Source organism: Choloepus didactylus, chromosome 22 (assembly GCF_015220235.1).
Source record: "Choloepus didactylus isolate mChoDid1 chromosome 22, mChoDid1.pri, whole genome shotgun sequence".
In the NCBI taxonomy this organism is placed as follows: domain Eukaryota; kingdom Metazoa; phylum Chordata; class Mammalia; order Pilosa; family Megalonychidae; genus Choloepus; species Choloepus didactylus.
In genome coordinates, this window is record NC_051328.1 from 3,954,778 (window position 1) to 3,976,242 (window position 21,465).

Here is a 21,465-nt window from a genome sequence, read left to right on the forward strand (position 1 = left end):
CACTTTGATTTCAGATTTCCAGCCTCCAGAACTGTGAGACAATAAATATCTGTTGTTTGAAGTCACTCAGTTTCTGGTACTATGTTTTGACAGCCCTAGCCAACTAAGATATTGACCTATTAGTATGTAGTCTAAGTCCTTTGATTTTGCTCTTATTCTTCAAGGATCTCTTTGCAATTCTTGACCTTTTGTATTTTGATATAAATATAGAATTGTCTTACCAATTTCAACCCTTCTCTCCACTTCTTGGATTTTAATTGTGTTGCATTAAACCTGTAGATCAAATAGGGAGAACTAACATCTTAATAATATTTAGTATTCAATCCATGAACACAGTATATCCTTTCATTTATGAAGGTGCTTTTTCATATTCCTCAATAAAACCTTGTAATTTTCTGTGTAGAGGTTCTGAACAGTTTTATTAAATTTATTGATATATATTTATGGTTTTGATAGTACTGTATATAATATTTAAAAACTTTCAATTTCTAATTATGTTTTGTAGCTGGATAGAATTCAATGGACTTTTAAACATTTTGTCTTTGTATTTAATGAGCCTGTTAAATTTCATTTATCAATTTTAGTATGGTTTATTTGCAATGTTTTTAGATTTTCTAGGCATACAGTTGTATCACTTGTGAATTATGACAGTTTTTTTCTTCCTTTCAGATCCTTATATATTTTATTTATTCTTTTTTTTTTTTAACTGTTGACTGGCTAAAATCTCCACCCACAATGTTTAATAGAAGTGGTGCTAATGAACTTCTTTCACTCTGTTGGAAAGCTGTCAATATATCACCATAAGTATGATGTTTGTTGGACATATTTTGAACATACTCTTTATCAGATTAAGAAAGTTCCCTTCTGGCACAATATCACTTTGTAATATTCTTGACAAAACAGCAAAAACCCAATTTAATGATGGGAAAATATCAGACAAAACCACACTGAGGAACATTTTACAAAATGAAGTACTCTTCAAAAGTGTCAAGGTCATGAAAGACAAAGGAAGACTGAGGCACTCTCCCAGATTGGAGTAAAGCAAGGAGACATGACAACTAAATCCAAGGTGGGATCCTGAATTGGATCCTGGGTCAGAAAAGATATTAGTGGGAAAACCAGTGAAAATTGAATAAGGTCTATAGATTACTTAATAATATTGTATCAATGTTAGTTTTCCAGTTTCAATAATTGAACAATGGTTTTGAAATGGTAATATTACAGGAAGTTGGGTGAAGAGTATACAGAAACACTCCTCACTATTTTTGCAACTTTTCTTTATGTTAAACTATCCCTAGTTTGCAATGTTTTACTGTGAATGGGATTGAATTTTAGCAAATGCTTTTCCTATAGCTATTGAAATTATCATGTGATGTTTTTCCTTTAGTGATTTATTTTTAACTGTTACCTAACTTTTCATTCCCAGAATACCCAACTTGGTCTTGATATGTTATCCATTTTATATGTTGCTGGATTTTATTTGCTATTTTCTTTCTCAGTATTTTTTCATCTAGGTTCCTGAGAGAGATAGGGGAGTAATTTTTCTTTCTTGTAATGTTCTTGTCAGATTTTTGAATCAAGGTTACATGATCTCATAAAGCAAGCTGGAAAATGTTCCTTCATCTATTTTCTGGAAGAGTTTATGTTGTATTGGTGCTATTTCTTCTTTAAATGTTTGAGAGATTCACCAGTGAAGCCAACTGGCCCTGGAATTTTCATTTTGGGAAGCTCTCTTTAACTACAGATTCAATTTCTTTAGTAAATATAGGAGTATTTGTATCTTCTATTTTTCTTGTGTCAATTTTGGCAAGTTGTGTTTGTCTAAGAATTTTTCCATTTTTTCTAAATTTTCAAATTCATTGCCATATCATTGTCCATAATATTCTTCTAATATCTTTCTAATGTTTGATTGTTTAGTGACTTCTGAGGTAATTCTGTATAACCTGTATTCTTTTTATGTTTGGCTATTGAAGTCTCTGTTTCATTAGCTTAGTGGTCAGTTAATGATTGGACAGAGATTTCCTTAAATGCTTGGAACCAAAAAATCTCCCAGTCTTTGCAGAGAGATTCTTTGTATGTGTAGGGAGTACACGTTCTACACTCAGCCAGAGCTTCAAGGTCAACTAGAGATGAGAGATTAGGTCCTTTTGAGGTTATTCTTGGTAATTTGAAGATCCCTGCCCATATGTGTGGCCTTCTAGATCCCCAGAAATATGTTAGGAATTTTCAAGTCACCTGTGCCAGTTTGGATGTATTATGGCCCCCAAAACATCATGTTCTTTGATGCAATCTTGTGGGGGCAGATGTACTAGTGTTGATTAGGTTGGAACCTAATGATTGTTTCCATGGAGATGTGACTCAATCAACTGTGGGCGAGAACTTTGATTGGCTAATTTCCATGGAGGTGCCACCCCACCCATTCAGGGTGAGCCTCATTAAATTACTGAAGCCTTATAAAGAGTCTTATAAAGAGTCTTATAAAGAGTAAACAGATAGAAGGAACTCAAGGCAACTGTGAATGGCAAGCAGCCGAGAGAGACATTTTGAAGACGGCCATTGAAAGTAGATTTTTGCTACTACAGAGTTTGCCTGGGAGAAACTAAGAGAATACCCCCAGACACCTAGAGAGAAACATTCTGGGAGAAAGCCATTTTGAAACACAACCTGGGAGCAAAGGAAGAACACACCAGCCACATGACTTCCCAGACAACAGAGGTTTTACAGATGCCATTGGCCTTCCTTTGGTGAAGGTATACTTGTGTTGGTGCCTTCATTTGGACATTTTCATGACCTTCAGACTGTAACTTTGTAATCAAATAAACTCCCTTTATAAAAGCCAATCTATTTCTGGTATTTTGCATAATGGCAGCATTAGCAAACTGGAACAGCATCCTATTAACATCTCATTCCCCAGATGTATCTTTAAGTTTTTTGGCCAGCCTCTTGTTTGTCCCAACTGATATCACCACCTCAGGCAACTATGAGGTTAAAATTGATGCTGATTTGACACAGACAGCTCCACAGACAGCGCACCAAAGTGAGGCCCTTTGGACCCCCATGAGAGGGGTGTCTTATGAGTACATCATTTTCCAGGGAAGTGATATCAAAGATACTACTGTGTATGAATCTCCAAAGGCTCAACACTCACTCTTTCAGGATCTTGCTACTATTCAATCTTCCCTGGGCTGTCCCTTTGCATCATCCTTGCAGCCACATGTGTGTTATAACCCTTTCAGAGGGATGCCACCCTACAGCCAACTGGCAGCCAACTCTCTGCTTAGCCAGCAGTAGGCCATTTCCTTAGGTCTGGAGAAGCTGGGAAGCCGTCCAGATTTAGCTGCTCCTTCCAGCCCTAGATTTACTCCATTTCCACAACTCATTTCAGAGCTCAACATGTCTTCAGAGCCACATCAGTTCACTTCCATGGAGCTGGTCTTCTATTCATCACAGTCAGCAAGACCCCTACGGTGGAGCAGGCTGCCCAGACTGGTCCTATTGATCACCTGAACACCAAAAAGCTGTTTCCTGGCAAGGGTACTGCAGTTCCGGCAGAGCAGCAAGACTGCCAGTGATATGGTTCAGCCCGCAGCTGTGCAAAGTCAAGGGCAGGTGAATGATGAGAACAGAAGATCTCAAAGGAGGAGATAAAGGAACAGGTAAACTAGGAATGCTCCACTGAGCAAAACCACCTGACTAAGCTTAAGGAAAACACCATCAAGTTTGAAGGTGACTTTGATTTTGTGAGTGCAAATGTGCAGTTCAATCAAGAGGAACTTGATGAAGAATTTCAGAAGAAATTGAATTTTAAAGATTACAAAGCTGAGAAAGAGGAAAAGAAAGCCCCAGGGGTAGAGACCCAGAATGATGAGACCCCTGCCAAGGGAGACCTTCTGAGTTCCAACTGCTACTATGATAAATCCAAGTCATCTTTGGCAACATCTCTTCTGAACTCAAGATCAATGCAGGTACACCATGTGGGCTGAAGAGGGGAAGCTCAATATGGAGATCTTTGTGGTGTCAGGAAGGTTTCTTCATGCCATAGTTTCCAGGGTGGATTTCGAGAGGGTACAGCCGGTCAGAACCCAGTGTCCACAGAGCTAGGATTGGCGGGGTGTTGGGGTAACCGAAGGCTCCTACTGCAGCTGCATAGACCCGAAACTGTGTATATAAGGACACATGGAAAAGCTGCACTTATCGTGGGGAGAAATGGGTCACTGTTTACTTAGTTTGGAAAATTCCCATATTATTTATGTTTTGGACTTAACTGAAGTTGGACGTGGTCTTACTTAGGACCACTTGTATTTTGGGGAAGTATTCATGGGTAACTACCTCTTTGAGGTGTCTTTGTCTATTTTTCCTTTTTATTGCACACAGCTTAATTCTAAGGTTTTAATATTTTGAGGAAAGGTTTCTGTAGTGAAAGCTTGACCCTCACTTCATCACTTTTCTTTTTTTTTTTTTTTTTTATGACAGCTTTGACTTTAGAGAGGAGCCAAATCTCATTTGGCAAACGTAGCAGCCAAGTCCATCTCCGTAACTTTTCTGGCCCTTGGTGCTCCTGGTCTGGCACCTCCACTGCCAAGGGTGGTGTCTCAGGAGCCAGGGCCTGCAAAGGGTGGGAGTGAGGGGGTGGGTGAGCCTAGGGCAGGGGAAGTGGGGCATCGCATGGATTACATGGTGTACATGAACCAGAGTACCCTGACATCTAGAATGGAGTTGTCAAGGTTGGGGGCTGGTAAAGGGTAGGGGGAGGAATGGGGGGCTCCTGGGACAGGAAGGGGCCTTGAACACTAGCTTCTTAGCTGGCACTCACACAGCCCTGCATCCATAGGAGGTTAGGGGGAAAGCCCAAGACAAGCCCCCCTTTGGCATTCCCCTGGCCCACCTGCCCTGTCCCTGCCAGCCTCTGACTTGGGTCAGTCAGTTCAGTGTTGGGCCTTGGCAGAAGATTCTTGTGTGTTCTTATCTCCTTTGAAAATGAGCCAGTCTTTTTTTGCAAGGTCAATTGACGGAGAGCATATTTTCTCTCAATTGTAAATAGTTCTTCTGTTTTTGTTTTAAAGGTGGGGGTGGAGGGAAGATGGGGAATATAAATTTGTTGCATGAATAAATGGATTAGACATTTAGTATAAGCATGCATTCCTCTGATAGGGTATTTTGTTGAATATTAGCACCTGGTTTGAAATAGCTATAAAGGTTTTAGCTATATATTGATTGAGTTGCTGTAAAAGCTTGGGTTTATTTCTGTAGGACTCAAGGGCTAAGAATTAGAATAGAGCAATGGGACTGCTCTGTTGGAGTAATATAAATTGTAATTATACATATGCAAATGTTTTTTTTTTAAATGATGCTGATCGCTTTCCACAAATGCCTTGGGGATAGGTTTTTTCTCACTGAGTGAGCTCTGAGTCAGGTCAAATATATAAAGACCAGCCCTGAGAATGGGACTCTTTCAGGGAGTTGTCAGACAGGTCAAAGAGTGACAAATCTCTGGGGATGGGCTCTTTTTGTGAGCTCCAAATCCATTCTGATCCCTCCAATGATTGCCAGTCTCTTGATTGAAATGGTTACCCTGATTGCAAACCTTGTTTTCAGGCCTACCTTAGGGAGATGGTATGGAAATAGGACAAGTTAAAATGCTCTTCTTTCTGAGATTCAGCCATTGTTCTTAAGTAAGAGCTCCTTGGATTGTCACAGGTTTTTGGTTAATTTCCAGAGTTCTGTAGAAGTTGATTTTTCCAATTTTTGCCAGTGTCCTCATTGCTTTTATGGAGGAGTGGATTTTTAAAAAGGTCCTTACTCCACTATTCTGGAAATGCTTCTCTCTATCCTGTATTTTAATTCTATGTATATTTTAAATATATTATTATTGTATGCAGTTTTCATTTAGATTTCGCTATATGTTTACCTGTGTAAACATTATTCATTCCTTTTGCATTATTTTACCTCCATATTTAATAAAATTTTTCTTCTGTTGAAGAACCCCTTTCAGGATGTCTTTTGCTCCCATCTGCTAGAAATGCATTCCCTCAATTTTTGTTTGATGGAACATATTTTTATTTTACATTCATTTTTGAAAGATATTTTCATTGAGAATAGAATTGCAGTTTGGAAGTTATTTTCTTTTAAGCTCCATAAAGATTCTACTGGATTGTCCTCTAGGCTTTCACAATTTCTGTTGAAAAACTGTCACTCTTATTGTTCTTCTTTTAAAGAGAATGTGTCTTGTTTTGCTCTGACTGCTTTTAAGAGTTTTCTTTGTCTTTGATTTTCAGCAGTTTTTCTATGATGTACTGTGCCAGTTTGAATTTATTATGTCCCCCCAAATGCCATTATCTTTGATGTAATCTTGTGTGGGCAGATCTATCAGTGTTAATTAGATTATAATTCTTTGAGTGTTTCCATGGAGATGCACCCCACCCAACTGTGGGTGATGACTCTGGATAATTTCCATGGAGGAGTTGGCCCGCCCATTGGGTGGGTCTGAATTAAATTACTGGAGCACTATATAAGATCAGACAGAAGGAGCGAGCTTGCTATAGCCAAGAGGGACACTTTGAAGAAAGCACACGAGCTGCAGATGAGAGATATTTTGAAGACGGCCGTTGAAAGCAGACTCTTGCTCCAGAGGAACTAAGAGAGGACAAACACCCCAAGAGCAACTAAGAGTGACATTTTTGAGGAACTGCAGCCTAGAGAGGAACGTCTTGGGAGAAAGCCATTTTGAAACCAGAACTTTGGAGCAGATGCCAGCCACGTGCCTTCCCAGCTAACAGAGGTTTTCTGGATACTGTTGGCTATCCTCCAGTGAAGGACCTGGATTGCTGATGTGTTACCTTGGACACTTTATGGCCTTAAGACTGTAACTGTGTAACCAAATAAATCCCGTTTTATAAAAGCCAATCCATCTCTGGTGTTTTGCATTCCGGCAGCATTAGCAAACTAGAACATGTACCTAAGTGTGCTTTTCTTTATATTATTCTACTTGTGGTCCTTAAAATTTCTTGGATCTAGGGCTTGATGTACTTTGTCACTCAGCCACATCCTCTTCTAATATTGCTCCTTTCCCATTCTCTCTTTTCTTTCCTTCTGGAATTCCAATTACATGTGTGTTTGACCTTTTCAATGCATCCTGTGTGTCACTTAATTTTTTACTGAATGTTAAACATTGTATATAAAAAATTTTAGAGATAACTTGAGGCTCTTAAAATGTTATTTTCCTCCAGAGAGGATTTACTTTTGCTTGTAACAGGCAGTTTAAATTAAAGGTGGATTACCTTAATCCATTCTGAGACTGAGCTGGTTTGAAACTGAGTTTAGTCTTTAGAAAGGTCAGACTATTTCCATTAACCTTTATTTCTAGGGTGTAGCTCTTCTGGGTCCTAATTGGAGCTCTGGGATCTTTACTGTTCCTTGAAAGATCCAACTTTTGTCTCCCTGTGACACTGCTGAGATCTCTGCTGAGCTCCCAAGCCTTTAGGCCCAATATTGTTGACAAATCAGCTAAGACCTCAAGGGATTTGCTTCAGAACCCCTCAGCCCCATAAACTCATGAATTGCCTAATGTCTCAGACCTGAGGCCAGACAGGCACAGTGTCAGGCTCATGTCAGTGTACCTCCCTCCTCTCTCAGATTTTGACCTCTAGTCCTAAGTACCTTCAAACAACAACAATAATTAAATAACCTTTTTTGGGTGGAATCATTTTTTAATTACAGAAAGTTACAAAACAGTGCAGAGTTCCTGTATATCCTTCATCCAGCTTCCCCTGATGTCAACATCTTACTTAACCTGTTACAGTTGTCAAAGCTAATCAGTTAACACTGATACACAGCTATTAACTACACTACAGACTTTCTACAGATTTCACCAGGTTTTTTAGTGATGTTCTTTTTCTGTTTCAGTATCTATTCTAGGATACTGCATTGTGTTTATTTGTCATGTTTCCTTGGAACCTTTTGTTCTGTAACAGTTTTCTCAGTCTTTGTTTTTCATGATTTTGATGGTTTTGAAGGGTACTGGTCAGGCATTTTGTAGAATGTCTCTCGGTTTGGTTGGTCTGTTTTCTCATGGTTAGACTGGATTATAGGTTGTGGGGGAGAACACCACAGTGTGAGGTACCCTTCTCACTGAATCCTATCAGGAAAAATGATGACCTTGCTCACATGACTAGAGTAGTGTTTCCGGGTTTCTCCACCATAGAGTTGCTGTTTTCTCCCTTCCATTCTGTACTCTTTAGAAGTGGTCTCAAGAACACTCAAGGAGAGAATTCAGCCCTTCCTGGGGATAAGTACCCACGTAACTAATTTGGAATTCTAATGTAGGGAAGATTTGTCCCTCAAGCAGATTTTTACTTTTTTTTTTTAATTAAACCAGCATTTCTAGTTGTTCACAGTGCTAGAGTTGGTCTAATACAAGCTGTTTTGTTATGGGTGAAACAGAAATCTGCCTCATTTTTTTTTTTTTTTTTTTTTTTTTTATTAAATTCAGTTTTTTTTAAATACATTCACACACCATACAATCATCCATGATATACAATCCACTGTCCACAGTATGATAACATAGTTATGCATTCATCACCACAATCTATCTCTGAACATTTTCCTTACATCAGAAAGAACCAGAACAAGAATAAAAAATAAAAGTGAAAAAAAAAACCCAAATCATTCCCCCATCCCACCCCGTTTGTCCTTTAGTTTTTATCCCCATTCCTCACTCATCCATACACTAGATAAAGGGGGTGTGATCCACAAGGTCTTCACAATCACACTGTCACCCCTTGTAATCTACATTATTATATAATTGTCTTCTGGAGTCCAGACTGCTGGGTTGGAGTTTGGTAGTTTCAGGTATTTACTTCTAGCTATTCCAGTACATTAAAGCCTAAGAGATGTTATCTATATAGTGCATAAGAATGTCCACCAGAGTGACCTCTCGACTCCATTTGGAATCTCTCAGCCACTGAAACTATTTCGTCTCATTTTGCATCCCCCTTTTGGTCAAGAAGATGCCTCATTTGTTTTTAAGAAATATATATGTTAGGGAAAATTACATAAGGATCACACCAAATTTTTACCAGTGATTATCTCTGGTGTCTGTGGTGAATGGGATTATATATGTCTATGTGTATGTGGGTTTTTTTTTATGTTCTACAGTCTTCTATAATTTTCAGATTTTACAATCAGCATACATTTTATTTTATAATCAGTAAAAACAATTATGCTTTATCCATTTTGTGAAAATAACAGAACAAAACAGTGGTCTTCACCTTCACTCTAGTAATCTATGATGGTGTCTCTGAGTAAAGGGGAAAATCAGGTTCACTGTTCAGATTATTTAGCCCCAAATCACATTTTTTCCTCTAAACCGCACTATACGGACATTTGGGTGAGTGTGCATAATGGTTAACAGCCTGGGTTCAAATTCTGGATCCACCACCTGCTGGCTGAGTGACCTTGAGTAACCTACTTATCTCTCGGTGCCTCAGTTTTCTTGTGAGAAAAACGAAGTTAATCATTTTACCTTCCCCTGGGGTTTCTGTGAAGAATAAATGAGATAATGAGTGTATAACACTTTGCACAGTGCTTTGCTCACAAAGTGCTCAATTAATGTTAACCATGATTATGATTAGGGGCCAAGTGTAGGCTCAGAGGGGAGCCAGCCTCCAGCTTAGTCATTCCAGAACGTTCTCTATATTGCATTTCCCTCTGGGCCTTTCAGATCTAATTGTCTATATAATTTGGTTGCTAAGCAATGGAACCATTTACCTTATTGACTGAGCATTCTTTTAACATGTAAGTAAAATAATGGAGTGAGAAACAAGTCCAGACCTAAGGGACTTTTTTTTTACCCTTTGTTCTGTAAAAGTGGAGTTTTTTTTCTTTCTCTTTTTAATCAAGTAAACAAGTCAGCCAACACCATTCAGCCTCACTGTGCTCACTCAGTCTGGAATCAGGTCCTGTCCCCTGAGGGCCTGGAGCATAGCCCAGCAGCTGAGGGCGCCAGGCTGCGGTGATCCAGGGCGTGGATGCTGATGCCTCTGGAATCAGCAGGTGCTGGGACAGAGGACGCCCCGTGTGGGCATTAACATGAGGCATCAGGGGACCACCTGGTCCCACATTTGTTGTGGAAAAGCACAGAACACCCTCTGCAAAGTGATTAGATGATTAGTTCACCGGGAGCTTGTTTTATTCCTATTATGGAGACTAATCGTGTTGTTTGGATGTGTTAGGCGTTCCAGCTCCGATAAAGACATCGGTGACCATGAATAAATGAAATGTATTTGCATTCCCAAGTAGTGGGTTGTAATTTTATAATTTTCTACTTCCCCAGCAGAGTCTCATCATCACATAGCATCTCCTGCCTTGTTTGCTGGATTCTAGGCACAAAGTTTCATCCAAATGAACAAGTTTTTAGGCTACAAAATGAAAAGAAAGCTAAATGTTTACCGGGAGTCAAGAAACCTGGGTTCTCATTCCCTCTTTATCTGCAATGACTGCGGATAAACCTTCTGCTATGTTCCAGGTATTGCGTTAGTACTTTTATATACATGACTTCATTTCCTCCTCCCCCAAATTCTTTGAGATCAGCATTATTTTATACTAATCCTTGTCCTAGCTGGTCAGCAATTAGATCCACTCATTACATTTGCCCAATTGCTGTTCTTTCCAAAATCTATGGGTTTGCTTTCTCTGAGTTTACAGAAGGTAAAAATAGTAATTGTCAACATCTATCCCTTAAATATGAAATTCATCACTTTTAAACAGAAAGATTGCTTGCTGTACACAAACACTATGCTTGTCCCCAAAATGAATCCTGGCCTGCCTCCACTCCCCATCTCCAATCAGTTGTAAAGGCCAGGGCTCTGAGGATGAAGGGCCTCGGGCAGTGTAGGTTCTTGATGATAGATATTTTAGGTTTATTTGTATCCGTTTTCTGGTTTCTCCAGAAATGCCCCCTGGCTAATTAGTGATCAACCCAAATGTCACAAGCAGTTTCCCCTGTAATTGCAGCATGCAAGAAGTCAGTGCCCCCACTGTTCATAGCAGCATAATTCATAACAGCTAATAGATGGAACCCACCCAAGTGTCCATCGACAGAAGAATGGATAAACAAAATGTGGTTCATATATTATGATGGAATATTATTCAGCTGTAAAAAGGAATGAAGTTCTGATACATGTTACAATACGGATGAACCTTGAAGACATCAGGTTGAATGAAGTAAACTGGACACGAAAGGACAGATAGTGTATAATTCTAATTATATGAAATAACTAGAATATGCAAATTCATAGAGACCGAAAGTAGATTAAAGGTGACTTGGAGTGGAGGGAGAGGGAATGGGGAGTTAATGGTTACGGAGCTTCTGTTGGGGTGATGGAAAAGTTTTGATAATGGATTGGTGTGCTGGAAGCACAATATTGTGAAAGTAATTAATGCCACTGAATCGTACACTTAAAAATGGTAAAGTGACAAATTTATGTTATATATGTTACAATATAAAAAAAGAAAAGAAATGGATGGCAAAGTCAATTTCATTGGGAATTAGGCAGCAGGAAGAATCTAAGACTAGAGCTTGGCTTCTGCAATTTGGGTTTGGACCAGAGCGGACAAGGGGTAATTGAAATTAAAGTTTCAAGTAAAAGACACAAGTTGCCCAGGGAAACAATGCACCTTTATCCTTTACCTCTAGTTAAAATATTTCCCCAATATTTCTTTAGACTAAGAACAAGGTGTGATGGTTATTTTTATGTGTCAACTTGATTAAGCTACAGTGCTCAGCATTTGGTTAAACACTAGTTTGTTGTGAAGGTATTTTGTAGATATGATTAGCATCGATAGGGCTGCCCTATGGATTTTGGACTTGGCAGCCCCACAATTGCATAAGCAATTCCTTAGATAGATAGATAGGTAGATAAATTTTGGTTCTGTTCTCTGACTGATACACAAGGCCTACTTTCCTCATGACAAAGGCAGGTGGGTGTGTCGTGATGGGCATTTATAGTGGCAGATGGCAGGCTTAGCTATACAATGAAGTTAAAATAGTCCTTGTAGATTACCATAGGCTCCTTTACTGAACACCCTACTCCATTCTGATCAGAAACCACCTGGAACAGCAGAAAATGCAGGAATTTTGAGCATCCAACCAGACAACCTGAACAGATGAAAAAGCTTGTAAGGCAAAATAAATTAGTTTTCTACCTCGCTTGTTGAACAAAATCTTAGTAGAAAACCCTCATACTGTGATTCAATCAACATATAGCATTTTCTGTAGTAAACAAATACTGAAAATTCACATGGACAAAATAGCTACCTTATAGAACATCTTGTGTTAACATTCTCTTTTCAGGGTTTGAGAGTTTTTACAGACTCAGCTTCTTCCAAAAGGCTGGAATTGCGGATCTTCCTTCTCACCTCCTCATTCCCTGGTCACCTTTCCAGGTAGGAGTCTTCCCACAGGCTACCCTCCTTCCCTAGCCTCACAGAATCCCTAGATCTTTGAAAGCATCCTAGCTTTAGTCTCCAGCCTGCATTTCGTGTCCTGCCCCTGTTAGGTTCATGTGTCAACTTGGCCAGGTGATGGTGTCCAGGTGTCTGGTCAAGCAAGCACTGCCTAATTGTTACTGCAACGACATTTGTGGCTGATTAATAAACCAGAAAGCTGGTTTATTAAATCATCAGCCAATTGAATTCACCTGTGACAGATTACATCAACAAAGAGCATGTCTTCCTCAGTGAGAGAATTCGGTCAGCTGGATTTAATCCAATCAGTTGTAGACTTTAAGGGAGAAAGAGAGACGACCTTCACTTCTTCTTCAGCTAGCCAACAAAGCTTTTCCTGAGGAGTTCATCAAACACCTTCATTGGCGTTTCCAGTTTACTGCCTGCCCTGGAATTTGGAATTGTGCATTCCCACAGTTATGTGAGATACTTTTATAAAATCTTCTATTTACAGATATCTCTTGTTGATTTTGTTTCCCTAGAGAACCCTAATTATTACAGCTTGGTACTGGGAGTGGTTCTTGAGAAACAGAATCTTTAAATGGGCTTTTACAATTGGTTTTCTACTCTGATTAGAGTCAAAGGCTCTAATGACTCCATTTCCAATAATCAAGATGGCACTGACAGTCCATGGCATTAGTTGGCAATGGAGATATACAAAATATCATGATTTGATTCTCCTAATCATGGCTCTGGGTAACAGTGTTTTTGACACCTTAACAGAGTTTTGCAGGGTTAGGTATAATAATGTTGGCTGGTTGCTTTTAGATATGCTGGATAAAGTTGTAAGAGAAAGGGACAAGCTAAAGGCTTCAAATTTAAAACTTAAGCACTGTATGACGGATGTAAAGGTCTCTATGTGTGCCCTGAAAGAAAATCTTATTTCCTGTGGCCACAGACTTGAGATTTCTGAAAACCAGACATGGAGTCTCATTGTGCCAGAGATGATTTACAATGTAAACTAAAATCTCAACCTTGCAAGGTGTCTGCTGTTAAAGTAAAGGCATTGATTGGAAAAGAATGGGATACTGAAACTTGGGATGGGGACATAAAGATTGATAGTAATGGCAGTGAGGCCATTGGAACCCTGGATTCTGCTGAGTCTTTGCGAGACATATCTGTAATGGTCCGCCCTGAGGAAACAGCCCTCCCCCCCTCCAGTCTTCCCCGAGGAGCCTGCCATCCAACCTCCACCTAAAGAGATTAACCCTTCAATGCCTGCTAAGACTATAATCACCTCCCCTGAGGAAGCAGCCCTTACTCCTCTGTCTGGAGAGATTAATCTTATTTCACGAGATGAAATTGGCATGGAATGTCCTGAGGTAAATGGTTAGAGGGATACTTCTAATTCTTTTCTTGACCCACCCCACCACCAGTCTTTACTTCAAGACTTATAACTAGACTAAAGTTCCAACAGGCCCCAAAGGGTGAGGTAGAAAATGTGACCCATGAGGAAGTATGCTATACTCCAAAAGAATTGCATGAGTTTTCCAATATATATAGACAGAAATAAGGGGAATATGTGTGGGAATGAATATTAAGGGTGTGGGATAATGGTGGAGGGAATATAAAGTTGGATCAGACTGAATTTATTAATATGGGCCCACTAAGCAGAGATTCTGCATTCAGTGTTGTAGCTTGAAGGGTTAGAAAGGCCATTAACAGTTTGTTTGGGTGGTTGGCTGAAACATGGATCAAAAGGTGACAAATATTACCTGAGGTTGAAAAGCCAGAACTGCCCTGATACAATTTAGAGGAGGGGATCCAAAAGTTTAGATCCAAAGGTTTGGAATGTTGGAGTGAATTTATCTTGGAACACCTGCTCACATACCCCTGGAATGTCCAGAGGACATACCTTTTACAAGGACTGTGAGGAATAAATTTGTGAGACTAGCTCCATCACCTCTGAAGAGCTCTGTAGTTGCCCTTCTCTGTAGGTCAGATATTGCTGTCAGAACTGCTGTTACTGAGCTGGAATCCTTAAACAAAATGAGGATAATCAGATCCCAAATCAATAGAAGCCACCTGGCAGCAGTTAATCACGAAAGACAAGATGGGTGTGGCTACCATAATGGAAAACAGGCTCAAAGCAGCAGTCAAAATAATCTGACTTGCAGAGACTTATGGTGTTGTCTAGCAGATCATGGAGTATCTAGAAGTAAAACAGATGGGCAGTATACTAAATTCTTTTTTGATCTGTATAAGCAGAAGAATTCTAGGTCAAGTGAACAAAAGTCTACCTTGAATTACAAAAACAGAGAGTCACAGTCCCTTAATCAATTACCAGACTTGAGACAGTTTACAGATCTAGAGCCCTTTGAACTGGGGGATGGCTGGGTACCCTTGGAGAAGGACCCTGTTACACTGCCAAAAATTTATACTGTTAATCTTCCTCCCAGACTTCCCCAGGGGGACCTATGGCCTTTTACCAGGGTAACTGTGCATTGGGGAAAAGGAAATAATCAGATATTTCTGGGATTATTAGACACTGGCTCAGAAGTGACATTAATTCCCGGAGACCCAAAACATCACTCTGGTCCACCAGTCAGGGTTGGGCTTATGGAGGTCAAGTGATTGATGGAGTTTTAGCTCAGGTCCATCTCACAGAGGGTCTAGTGGGTCCTTGGACCCATTCTGTGGTTATTTCCCCAGTTTTGGAATGCATAATTGGAATAGACATACTCAGCAATGGGCAGAATTCTCACATTGGCTCCCTGATTCATGGAGTGAGGGCTATTATGGTAGGAAAGGCCAAGTGGAAACCACTAGAACTGCCCTTGCCTAGCAAAATAGTAAACCAGAAGCAATACCATATTCCTGGAGGGATTGCAGAGATTAATGCCACTCTTAAGGACTTGAAGGATGCAGGGGTGGTGATTTCCATTTCACCCCATTCAACTCTCCTATTTGGCCTGTGCAGAAAACAGATGGGTCTTGGAGGATGATAATGGATTATAGTAAGCAAATCAACGCATCCCCTGGTACCTGGTATGCAGCTATTGAGCTGGCAAATGCTTTTTTCTCAATAGCTAGTAGTAAGGACCACCAGAAACAGTTTGCATTCAGCTGTCAAGGCGAGCAGAATACTTTCACTGTCCTACCTCAGGGGTATATCAACTCTCCCACCCTATGTCACAATATTGTCCACAGAGATCTTTATCATTTCTCCTTCCCACAAGACATCACATTGTTTCATTATATTGATGATATCATTCTGATTGGACCTAGTGAGCAAGAAGTAGCAACTACTCTCAATTTGTTGGTAAGGTATTTGCATGTCAGAGGATGGGAGATAAATCTAACAAAAATACAGGGGACTTCCACCTCAGTAAAATTTTTAGGTGTCCAGTAGTGTGGGGTATATTTAGATATCCATTCTAAGGTGAAGGATAAGTTTGTGTATCTGGCCCCTACTACAACCAAAAAAGAGGCACAATGCCTAGTTGGCCTCTTTGGATTTTGGAGACAACATATTCTTCATTTGGATGTGCTACTCTGGCCCATTTACCAAGTGACCAGAAAAGCCTCTAGTTTTAAATGGGGACCAGAACAAGATGAGGCTCTGTGACAGGTCCAGGCTGCTGTGCAAGCTGCTCTGCCACTTGAACAATATGATCCAGCTGATCTAATGGTGCTGGAAGTGTCAGTGGCAAATAGAGATGCTGTTTGGAGCCTTTGGCAGCCTCCTATAGGAGAATCACAATGCAGGGCCTTAGGATTTTGGAGTAAAGCCTTACCATCCTCTGCAGATAACTACGCTCCATTTGAGAGATAGCTTTTGGCCTGCTATTGGGCCTTTGTAGAGACAGAATGCTTAAACTTGGGCCACCAAGTAACCATGAGATCTGAATTACCTATCATGAGCTGGGTGTTGTCTGACCCACGAAGCCATAAAGTTGGATGTGCACTGCAGCACTCCGTCATAAAATGGAAATGGTATATATGAGATAGAGCTCAAGTTGGTCCTGAAGGCACAAGTTACACGAGGAAGTGGCCCAAATGCCCATGGCCCCCACCCCTTCCACCTTACCTTCTCTTTCCCAGCCCACAGCTATGGCATCTTGGGGACTTCCTTACAATCATTGACTGAGGAAGAGAAAACTCAGGCCTGGTTTACAGATGGTTCTGCACAATATGCAGGCTCTACCCAAAAGTGGACAGCTGCAGCACTGCAGCCCCTTTCTGGGATGTCCCTGAAGGACAGTGATGAGGGGAAATCCTCCCAGTGGGCAGACTTCAAGCAGTGCACCTGGTTGTTCACTTTGCTTGGAAGGAGAACTGGCCAGAGGTGCCTTTATATACTGATTCATAGGCTGTTGCTAATGGTTTGGCTTGATGGTCAGGGAAATGGAAGGAACATGACTGGAAAATTGGTGACAAAGAAGTCTGGGGAAGGGGTATGTGGATAGGCCTTTCTGAGTGGGCAAAAAACATGAAGTATTTGTGTCCCAGGTGAATGCTTATCAGAGGGTGACTTCAGCAGAGGAAGATTTTAATAATCAAATGGATAAGATGACCCCTTCAGTGGTATATTAGTTAGGGTTTTCTAGGGAAACAGAATCAACAAGAGATATCTGTAAATATAAGATTTTATAAAAGTGTGTCGCACAACTGTGGGGATGCACAAGTCCACCTTTCACAGGGCAGGCAGCAAACTGGCAACTCCAACGGAGGTGTTTGATGAACTCAGGAAACACTTTGCTGGTTAGCCAAAGAAGAAGTGAAGTTCCTCTTTCTCTCATCCTTAAAAGTCTTCAACTGTTTGGATTAAATCCAGCTGATTGAATTCTTTCATTGCAGAAGACACGCCCTTTGTTGTTGTAATCATTCACAGGTGACTTCATCAATTGACTGATGATTTAATAAACCAGATTTCTGGTTTGTTAACCAGCCAAAAATGTCCTTGCAGTAACAGTTAGGGCAGTGTTTGCTTGACCGGACACCTGGGCACCATCACTTGGCCAAGTTGATACATAAACTTAACCAACACAAGTGGATGCTAGACAGCTTGTTTGCCCAGCCACTCCTGTCATTGCCCAATGGGCTCATGAACAAAGTGGTCATGGTGGTAGGGATGGAGGTTATGCATGGGCTCAGCAACACGGACTTCCACTCACCAAGGCTGACCTGGCCACAGCCACTGCTGAGTGTCCAATCTGCCAGCAGCAGAGACCCACACTCAGTCCCTGATAGGGCACCATTCCCCAAAGTGATCAGCCTGCTACCTGGTGGGAGGTTGATTACATTGGACCACTTCATCGTGGAAGGGGAAGCAATTTGTTCTCTCTGGAATAGACACATACTCTGGATATTGGTTTGCCTTCCCTGCACACAATGCTTCTACCAAAACTACCATCCCTGGACTTATGGAATGCCTTTTCCACCATCATGGTATTCCACACAGCATTGCTTCAGACCAAGGAACCCACTTCACAGCAAATGAAGTGAGGGGATGGGCACATGCTCATGGAATTCTCTGGTCTTACCGTGTTCCCCATCGTCCAGAGGCAGCTGGGTTGATAGAATGGTGGAATGGCCTGTTGAAGACTCAGTTATGGTGCCAACTAGGTGGCAATACCTTGCAGGGCTGGGGCAGTGTTCTCCAGGAGGCTGTGTATGCTCTGAATCAGGGTCCACTCTATGGTGCTGTTTCTCCCATAGCCAGGATTCATGGGTCCAGGAATCAAGGGGTGGAAACAGGAGTAGCACCACTCACTATCACTCCTAGTGATCCACTAGGAAAATTTTTGCTTCCTGTCCCTGAAACCTTGAGCTCTGCTGGTCTACAAGTCTTAGTTCCAAAAGGAGGAGTGCTTCCACCAGGAAACACAATAATCCCATTGAACTGGAAGTTAAGGCTGCCACCTGGCCACTTTGGGCTTCTTATGCCTCTGAATCAACAGGCAAGGAAGGGGATTACGGTACTGGCTGAGGTGATTGAATTTGACTATCAAGGGAAAAATAGCACTGCAACTACATAATGGAGGTTAAGAAGAGTTTTCCTGGAATACAGGAGATCCCCTAGGGCGTCTATTAGTACTACTATGCCCTGTGATTAAAGTCAATGGAAAACTGCAACAACCCAATCCAGGCAGGACTACCAATGGCCAAGAAACTTCAGGAATGAAGATGTAGGTCACCCCACCAGGCAAAGAACCACCGCCCGCTGGCGTGTTTGCTGAGGGTAAAGGGAACATAGAATGGGTAGTGAAAGAAGGTAGTGATAAATATGAACTATGACCACATGACCAGTTACAGAAATGAGGACTATGATGGCATGAATATTTCCTCCTTGTTTGTTAGGGATATGTTTGAATTTGTCCTAAAGCAAGTACCTTTGTTTTCTTCTCTATCTTATCCCCTTATCATGTGACATAAGCTGTACTGTTCATTTTGCAGTATTTAAGTTATAGGAAATCAATTGTAAGAGTCAATGTTACCCAAGGACTTGCACCCCATTCTGAAAAGATTTAGTGCATTTCCCATTGTACACAGGACATCTGAGTATTGTTAGCTGAAATACAGGTCTGTAATTGTGCTCTATTTAGAGATAAAGTATGGTTTAAGCTGACGTGTGTAACTGCCAAGTTTACAAGGGGTGAATTGTGATAGTTAGATTCATGTGTCAACTTGGCCAGGTGATGGTGTCCAGGTGTCTGGTCAAGCAAGCACTGCCTAACTGTTACTGCAAGGACATTTGTGGCTGGTTAATAAAACAGAAAACTGGTTTATTAAATCATCAGTCAATTGAATTCACCTGTGATTGATTACATCAACAAAGGGTGTGTCTTTCTCAATGAGAGAATTCGATCAGCTGGATTTAATCCAACCAGTTGAAGACTTTTAAGGGAGAAAGATAGATGACTTTCACTTCTTTGACTAGCCAGCAAAGCATTTCCTGAGGATTTCATCAAACATCTTCATCGGAGTTGCCAGTTTGCTGCCTGCCCTGTGGAATTTGGACTGGTGCATCCCCACAGTTGCATTAGACACTTTTATAAAATCTTCTATTTACAGAGATCTCTTGTTGATTCTGTTTCCCTAGAGGACGCTAACTAATACAGCCCCTAAAGCCTCCTTAGTGATGCTCGGATTTCTTTTGGTGAAAGATAGCATGAGAGTGATGAACTCTGGGCATGGGGATACACATCGTATTAGGTGTGCGATGTCACTGGGGTGACCCCAGAGAGACCACTCAGTTTTATTTCATCGACAGCTCAGGAGCTTCGCTAAAGCCCTTTCTCACCATATTTTACACAAGGCTTTTCAATTTTTACCTCTTTTCCTTCTAAGTTACCAGTTTTTCTCTTCTTTTCCAGGAAACAGTATACTAAAGCTATATGTCACACCAAATGTATGTGCCCAAGTACAAGGCTCTCCAATGATGCTGTAAAATCAACTGTTAAACACCGATGGCCTGTAGTATCATGACTCTTGAGTTTAACTTGCCCACTTTCCTCAATATATTAGAAACAGTTTCCTCATGGAACAATAGCATAACTTAGAACAGTGACATCTTCTCCTGATGTCCTGTACCTTCCTTTGAAAAGACTTTACCTTTTTCAAGTATCCCCTAAAGGCATACTTAAAACATACATGGATATCACTGCAAATACGTTGTAATAAAGCCCATCTTATAAAAAAAAAAACAAAAAATATTTCCTTGACCTCACAGTCCCTTCCACCTATCATTTCTTTGTTCTCCTTTACCATAATATCTTCAAAAGTAGTGCCTGTACTTACGGTCTTAATTCACCTCCTCCCATTCTCTTTTAAACACACTCCCATATGCTGTTCTCTCCTATCATTCCTCCAAAGCTGCTCCTGTCAAGCTTAGTAGGAATCTTCCTGTGGCTAAATTCAGTGGCCACCTCCAAGTCCTCATCTCACTTGACCCATCAGGTAGTTTTGACAGTTGGCTCCTCCCTCTTTCTTGAAAAGCTGTCTTTACTTGGCTTCCAGGACTGCGCTCTCCAGGTTTACCTCCTACCTCTCTGGCTGTACCTTCTCAGTTTTCTTTGATTGTTCCTCAGCAACCCAACTCCTACACTTTGGGTTGCCCCAGGCTCAGTCCTTGGGATATTTCTCTTTTCCGCCTCTGCTCCTTGGTGATCTTAATCAGTTTCTTGACTTTAAATACCAACTATAGGCCAATTACCCTCAAATTTATAGTTCCAATTCAGACCTGTTCTATATCTTCCTCATTTGTGTATCAGAGCTCTGATTCAAAAATCTCCATGTGGATGTTTCTGTCTCAAAGTTAACATGCCCCAAAATGAGTTCCTGATCTTCTCCTCCAAACTTGCTTCTCATTCAGCCTTCTTCAAAAGAATAGCCAATACTTATACAGTGCTTAGTCTGTGCTATGCTCTGTTCTAGGGGCCTGACAATATTAACTAATCTAAAACTCACAATTTGACTCACAATATATAAGTATATACCCCAAAGAATTGAAAGCAAAAAACTCCAACACATGCTTGTACACCAATATTCACAGACGTATTGTTCACAATAGCCAATAGGTGGAAACAGCCCAAATGTCCATTAAGTGATGAGTGGATAAACAAAATGTGGTATATCCATATAATGGAATATTACTCAGCTGTAAAATGGAATCAAGTTCTGATCCATGCTACGACATGGATGAATCTTGAAGACATTAAGCTAAGTGAAATAAGCCAGATAAATAAGGCCATATGTTCAATAAGTTCCAATTAGAGGCTACCAGGGCCTGGAGGGAGAGGATATGGGGAGTTATTACTTAGCAGGTAGAGAGTTTCTCTTTGAGGTGATGAAAAAGTTTTGGCAATAGATGGTATTGAGGGTAGCAGAACATTGTGAATGTAATTAATGCAACTGAATTGTACACTAAAAACAGTTAAAATGGGAAAGAAAGCCATGGAAGCAAGAAGCTGAAAGCAATGAAACCCAGAAGAGAAGGGAGAGATCAGCAGATGCCGCCGT

General features: G+C 40.7%; 1 pseudogene; it reads left to right on the top strand.

Annotated features, from left to right (window-relative positions):
• Positions 1-3,057: 3,057 nt before the first annotated feature.
• On the top strand, positions 3,058-4,101 carry LOC119519056 (annotated as a pseudogene).
• The last annotated feature ends 17,364 nt before the right edge of the window (positions 4,102-21,465 follow it).